Below are 8193 nucleotides of genomic sequence, written 5' to 3' on the forward strand. Positions count from 1 at the left end.
GAGTACCATTTCGAAGTCCTCGAGCTAATACCATAGCTCCTTTGGTCACTTTCCAATTTGTCTTAGAAAAGTGAACCTCACAGTCGTCGTCACAAACTTGGCCCACAGAAACCAAGTTCCTCGTCAAATTTGGAACATGTCGCACATCTTTCAGCTTCCACGTCGAACCATTGACTTTCACGTTCACATCACCTACACCGATGATATCACATGCTTCACCATCACCAAGGAAGACTTGGCCAAAGTTCCCTTCCTTGTAAGAGGTCATGATCCCCTTATTTCCTGTAGCATGGAAAGAAGCTCCTGAGTCTACTATCCAAGACTCGTTCATACCGTCCTCGGAGAGTAATAGGAAACTCTCGGTGATCACATTGTTGTCATTAACAATGAAGACTGCATCGTCCTCTGTAGCTGCAACTACATGGACCTCTTGATCACCCCTGTTTCCCGTATTGTTAGCACCCTTTCTTTCTGGGCAGTCTTTCTTCATGTGCCCTTCTTTATTACATGTCCAACACACACCTCTAGGCCTGGATTTCGATCTTCCCCTAGATTTGCCTCTAAATTTACCTTTAGATTTATCTGAATTTTTAGTAAAATTCCTGCCTCTTTCATATTGCATGCTTAAGACGGATCCTGAAGAAGAGCTAGAAGCGGTGTAGCCTCGTTCTAGTCTCCTCTCTTCTTCACCGAGTATCATAGTCGTTACATTTTCTAGCATTAATTTCTCACTACCCGCCGAGTTGCTTATAGACGTCACAGCCGTATCCCAACTCGACGGTAATGATGATAACAACCTTAATGCTTTAACTTCATCCGAAAATGTAATGTCAACCTTAGAAAGTTGGGAGATAATTGATTTAAACTTTCCAAGGTGAGCAGATACTGTCTCGCCTTCATTCATTTTTAAATTAAATAATTGTTCACACAACATAATTTTACCTGAGGCTGACGACTTCTGATAGAGTCTCTCCAAAGTGTCCATTAAGTCCTTTGTTGTAGATATTTCTTCGACATTGTTGTAAACTTCCTCCGTAAGACACCTACGGATCACACCAACACACTTGCGGTCAAGAATAGCCCATTCTTCATTATCGAGTTTACCCTTCTTATCCACTCCATGTAATGGAGCATGAAGATCTCTCTCATATAAATAATCCTCCATCTGTGATTTCCAATATGAGAAATTTTTACCATTGAAAACCCGAACCCTTGCAACGTTATCTGATTTATCATCCATAGCTCCAACACCGATATAAACACTGTTCACGGCGAAAACACTATTCACGCCGAAAACACTATTCACGTCAAAAACACTATTCACGTGAATAGTAACTCCGTCCACCAATAACAGAAAAATTCAGCAATTCCTAACCCGGAAGCTCTGATACCAGTTGTTGAGAAAAAATAACCACTCCTTATAGGTGATCAGTCTACTTAGAGTTTTTCTCTATGCGGAAAACCAGGATCTTGGATGAAATGGTGAATAAATAGAAAATAACCACGAAGCAAATGAAGAATAATGACACACAAGATTTATAGAGGTTCGGAGCAAGTCCTACGTCCTCTTTCAGCCGCACCAAGCAAATCCACTATGAATATGAAGTTACAACCTACCCGAGTTACCGTACACAAAGTCTAGTGTACTCCCCGGTTACAATATCTTATCACTACAACTCTCACCCTCACACACTCACTCAACTCTCTGATCTCACACTCTTTCTCACTCTCTCACTTATCCAGGAGACTTGAGAAAATGGGATGATGATGTTGAGAATGGGTATGGCTATTTATAGCCTTCTTACCCGTAAGATCAGATTGCAAAGCTTTAAATGCTTGGCAACAAAAGTCTTCATCATTTAATGCATGGGAAAGAAAATCTTCCTCAAATCCAGGGAATGGATGGATTTTCTTCTTCCATCTGTTTTGTGCATGTGAATTTCAAACCCTAGGCTCATAGCCTTTGATTTTTAACCCTGACAATTAATGGGAAGTTGTATTCTACTTGACCCCACCATATAACAATGCTTACTAGGGCTGAGAAGTTAGCAGAGAATCCCCAAGCAGGTCGAAAATGGCTGAAATATTAAAGAAATATGCAAACCAAAGTATGAGATGGTTAACCCGAAGGACCAACATAATTAAATGTGCCACCCCTTGACATAAAAGAAAACGTTGTTCGAACACATAACTCGTCTAACAGGGGCCTCGTCGATTAAAATCATTAGAAAAAATCTTAGATTCTAGATTTTGATTACTGTTGGAAGCGACTCGAATATGGGTTGATATCGAACCCAGTTTACGGCCCGCCAACCCTCTTACAAAGTAATTTTGGACCCGTTAGTGGAGCTGATTACTGAGACAGGACTGGTATGCGAAGCAGGGCTTATGTGATCAGTTACTAATATTAGCGTATCCGTGTATAATGTCGGTTGTAGAGAGAGAGTCGGTGAGGCGGTGGGATTAGGGTTTAGTGGCTATATAAACCAAACCCTAAGGAGATATCAGTAGCACAATCTCACGAAATCTCTTGTGTAACTTGTTTGCTTATCATAGTGGAAATCATCGCGCCGTTGTCGCCGTGGAATAAGTCTCACCAACCGAACCACGTAAATCTTTGTGTTCTGTTTTTTATTGCTCTTTATTTCCTGTTGTTTCTGTTTGATTACTCGTATTGATCACATTAAGTCTCGTTGGCATAACAATTACTTTTAAGTTGGTCACTGATAACAGTTTTATAAGGAAGCCCTCCACACCATCAACTTAAAGATGTTTTAGACAAAAGAGAATAATTTTAGGTTAGTTACCTATTACCTACATGGCTACAAGCTGTCTTAGAAGTTACTTTTAAATGTATATATAAATAGAAAATTGATTATATTTCAATCTATTCATAATTTTATACTGTTATACATAATTTTTTGTTACCCGTTAAACCTATCACACGATAAGTCGGTTCATAAAAGTGTGCATAGTGGATTTTGTACAAAATACTTTCAATCATGCTATCAAGAGCCAACATTCAAATGTTCTTGAGATTTTGGAGTGCATAATGCCTCACCAATTAGGATGTTATATGTCCATGGGCCACAGTGACATACCAAGTTTCTACAAACCGGGCCTCCCATATCCCATCCGCTCTTCAACAACTACCCCTCAATATAGTTTCAACAAAAAAAAAAAAAAAAACTACCCCTCAATATAAATGAAGAAATATCTTTACTGTCTGGCTGTCTCCCATCTCATTGCATATGGATGATACAAAATACTATAAATTATGAATGAGGGCCAGAATGCTTTGACTTGTAATGGGTTCAAACCTTTTCAAAGATATTTTCTCACGTTTTTTTTTTCTTATTGATGTATTAGGGCTAGAGTAATTATCATATGAAATTATTCATTTAAGATAAAGATACAAATGGACATCACATTGTCATTACACTATTATTAGGTCTTAAAGTAAATAAAAGTTGTTGTTATCATCATTACAGATTAAAAAATGAAAAAGAAAGATTGAAAAAGGCTATAGTTATCGTTCACCGTTGGGTGCCTCAATTAGCGCCCCTCCTTTTGCCCTTATAGCCTATCTTTTCCTTGCCATCCCGTTGCTTTGGGAGTAAGCCATATGACCCCACGCATTTGGAAAGTTCGAGGACATTCAAAACGGGTCTAATCTATTTTGTTTATGTCTAACACAGATTAAACAGTTCAAGTACCCTCGGATTGCTCTAATTCGTTGGGCGCCACTAGAAAGGCTCAAGAGTTAAATAGATGGGACCGCCTGCGGAAGCACCCTTTGCCGAATTGAATTGATGAAGTCTTTATTTTGTTGCAAGCTAGAATTGATAAAGTTGATCTTTATCAAAAGTTATGTTTTTGGGATGATTGAGATACGCCATATCTAATATGACCTTTGGTTTCTCGCTAACGACAATTAATAAACCACCATTGGAATAAAAAACAACAACATTCAAACCAAAAAAAAGTACAAAATCAACGGTGCAGATCCAGTTGAATCATGTAGTATATTCTGAAAGAGTGCTAGTATTAATATCTTGTTGGTGGGTTAGTATTTCCACATAAGTCACTTTGTGGTGTATATAACTAGCCATACCTTGTCACCTTGAGCACTTTAGCAATAGTTATATAAGGTATGACGTAGTCTAGTGTTTTTGCAGAGTGACACGGGGATATTAATATTATGACGGTAAAAAACGTAAAGATGAAGTAATGCATTATGAATTGCCATTAACAATGAAAATATAGCGACGTATAATGGTTTGTGAAACAAACATTCATAACTAATTAATATAAATGTCTGTTTTGATATTGAAGAGACTTTTGATCTTTTGCAATGAAAGTTTACGATGTTTAGAAAATTTAAGTAGAAACATCATCATTATACAAAGCAATAATGAAAATAAGAGCATTTGAAAAATCAAGTCATATAAAATTGCATATGAATAAATGTAAGAGTTTTCACAAAGAGAAGATGTAATTTTTATTAAGATATTAATAGAAAAAAAAATCATGGGTCTTATATTAAAATTCAACTGCTAGCAATATGACTTATTTTGAGAAAAGATTAGATAAGTTCAGAAATGTGGACTGGTGCTCTCTACATTTTTTTCAGTTGCACCGGGTTAATAATGAAAAGACTAATTAAATACTCTTATTTCCTGTTTCGGGAAATTTGGCCAAAACTCCCTAAAAACTTTGGCCTTTGGTTAAAAAGGATTGGACAATTTTTTATGGGCTTCAGCTCCCTGTGGCATTTTTGTAAATTATCTAATATAGGGAAAAGACAAAACTGACCTTATTGCAAACTAGTTTGCAAAGCAGTGCAAACTAGTTTGCAGTGCAAACTAGTTTGCAGTGCAAACTAGTTTGAAAGGCAAACCAGATTGCAAACTAGTGCAAACCAGTTTGCAAATCAGTTTGCAAAGCTTTGCAAGGCAAACCAGATTGCAAACCAATTTGCAAATCAATTTGTAAATCAGTTTGCAAAGCTCTGCAAGGCAAACCAGATTGCAAACCAATTTGCAAAGTAGTGCAAACCAGTTTGCAAATCAGTTTGCAAATCAGTTTGCAAACTAGTTTGCAAAGCTTCGCAAAATCAAACCCTAACAAAATAAGTAACTAAGAAGTAAGATTATATAAAATGTGAGGGTTTTTGGAAAATCTGAGGGTGTTTCTAAAATTTTCCTTTATACAAAGGTCAATTCAAGTATACAAAATTAAGGGATTTTTAGAATTATCCTTCAAGCCTATTTCCAAACTTTTCATGGTGCCTAGAAGGAAAAAAAGGTAACTTGTCTTTTTGACAAAAAAAAAAACAAAAAATTGGGTCTCCAGCCCAATTTCCTGTTTCCTAAATTGAATGGGAGTGTGAATGGTTTGTGTGGAAATAGCTTACGAGCGAGGAAGATGAGATGAGTTTTATCCTACTAAGCATGCATGTCATTTGTTTTATCCTACTTAGTATGCATTTATTTTCTTTCCGTCAGAAAAACAAGTTCATTTTTGTAATACTGATATACTTGGGAAAAATTGTAATATTGTCTCTAAACAGGGTATAACTTTGTTAATGTTAGTTAAATTTAGACCATTTAGGTAAGGAGAACACTATCTTTGATGATGTCGAAAAATAGTTTCTTCGGTTATCTATTAACAATCGAGATCTTCGACCAAGCAATGAATTCTTCTTCACTGACCGATTAGATTCAAGTAACGAAGCATAAAAAAAAAAAAGATCACATTAATGCTCAAGTCAGTGAGGTACTTTTTGTCGTTTAAGAAAAGAATTCATTATGTACAAGATGACTTTCAATCCATTTCAGGGCAAACCTGATATGCATATATAGGTTTGGGTGAGTTGGGGTAATGCACGCTCGAGATGATGTGGTGGTAAGGCACCGATCTTTATGATATCAATGTGTCGGTGGCCATTTGGAGGATATTATCTGATGAGTACGTATTTGCTGATACTGACAAATCCTCTGACATGTAACAGTTTGTGCGTATAAAGTGGATCTTTGGTTCTATATAGTCTTCTACGTTTGGAAATATGAGCTTGAGGAGACTGAGCTTATATTAATCGACATTTTTTTAGGTCTCTGGCCAGGTTAGGGCTTAGGTTACAAACTTACCTCATCCACCTTCCCTTTTGCCTCGAGCCTGAGTGGGATCAAGGTGTCGAGGTCATTTTTGTTTACCTCCCTCCACTGTTCCGAGGCCAAATCAGGGTTCTCGCAAGTTCGATTCATTCCCTTTGCTTGTTGTTGACTCAGTGTAGGGTTCAAGGTGCCTAAGATGCTTGTGGTGAGCTCACATGTCAAGGCTCAGGTGGTAGAACCCTGTCGAACCACCTATCTGATGACTCTTATGCTGCCTCTTACGTTCTCAGTCAAACTGTTGACCTCTTAACTTGGTCAAAGTTTATCAATATTTGCCTCAGCACGAGCCCCTACTCCTTAGTTGAAAAGAGAAATACCGGGGAGTAGAAGAACTCCTTAATTTCATTCACCTATCGTGGTTAGTTGCTCAGGCCAACATTGAATTAAATCAAGCGTCGTTTTCCCAAGGGAAAGCCTACCTTTGGACGAAGCTAGTCTTTCCAGTTTCATCTACTTCTTCATAGATCTCGATCGAGCTTAGGGGGTTTGGGTGTAGGGTTTCTATATCTTAGTTTCTAGCGCTCTTTAGCAGGCACACCCTTTTTTTATCTGACCCATGCACGCATTGATAGAGAAGTATACGGTGGCTTATGTTTGGGCGTCGAAACGTCTTTTCAGTTATCTCTCAATGCCACGTGGCATTGTTCTATTGCGTCGCTCCACGTTCTATAACCACCGATCTATCCATAAATGAAGAAGTTGTTCTTTCGATTTTTCTTCTTTTGTTTCGGCTCAAACATTTTCAATTTTCTTCTTTCTTAGGGAGCTTTAGTTGCATGCTTATTTTGCATGTCTGGTGATTTTGTTCGATATATCGGGAGTCTACTATATTGGAACGGTGACTTCACTAATTCTCAAATTAAAGAGATTGGGAGGAAAAAAAGCTTCGCCAAATCTTTCTCGAATTGATTTCTCAAATCCCTCCTCTGTAAGTGATCACAAGCGTTATTTCTTCTTCCTCAAAGTCGTTTCGTCGGTCAATCCCATTAATCCGACGCCCAAAGTACCGCTAAGATTTCACTTCCAAAAAATGATTGAGGATTAACTCACATTTACTAATATAACAGTGACACAGTCATCGAGAGGCTCCCGAGGGTTCTGTGAATTGTGGTGGTATAGAAGTCACTGATCGGGAGTTAGCTTGTCAAACTAACCTAGAAATCGTCGAACTATCACGAGTGCATCGTCAAACTCTCTCTACTATGATTCACGCTGACATATTTGATCTTCAGAGGGACGACTATTTTCTGAGGGATTATAGTATCGTCATCCCTTACTGTCGACTAGCGCATTATGAGTCTGAGTGGCGAGCTTATGGCTTTTATCGTCATTTTTTGGATAGTGGCTTTATTTGCCCCTTGATGCTTTCATTTGAGCTCTCCTAGGCTTTTACGTCTTGGTGTCATGTCAGTTATTGCTAAACTCCATTATCGTCATTTATTATTTCATCCAGTTACGTGAAATTTAGTTGGAGGGTTCTTTAAGTAAGACGACCTATGAAGAAAAAGTCGGGACTAGTCCCCAGTATGCATCAGCCTGACTCGCCTAGGGTTGAAAACCCTAGTCGAGCCCAATCCCGCTTGAATCCCCGACTCGACCCGACTAGGTCGACTGAGTTGACTAGCTAGTCAGGATTTATAAGAAGCAACAATTTGTTTTTTATTCTTTGCTCGATACAACTACTCTAAGGTTTCAGAGTTTGGCTTCTTCACCAATCTTCTCATCTCCAAAATCACCCAAAGAAGATTCAAGTAGATTTTAAAGTTATCTTCATCTCCAAACAAGATTTCAAGTAAGTTTCTCTCTCTATCTTCTTCATTTTTTTAACTACTTTTTCTCTCTCTAGAACACATATGTTATTGTTTTTATGTCTAAAAACACAAATAAACGTTAAGTTTTAGTATTTTATGCTTCAATAATGTTGTAGAAGTTATTGATAATTAGATGTGGCTTCTTAGGGATGAATTTTTAGTGTTTTATACTTCATTATGAACTGATTTTGTCTCTATTATATTAA

Source organism: Eschscholzia californica, unplaced genomic scaffold (assembly GCF_041429995.1).
Source record: "Eschscholzia californica isolate CP2 unplaced genomic scaffold, dmEscCali1.0.p SCAF_5, whole genome shotgun sequence".
Taxonomy (NCBI): Eukaryota; Viridiplantae; Streptophyta; class Magnoliopsida; order Ranunculales; family Papaveraceae; genus Eschscholzia; species Eschscholzia californica.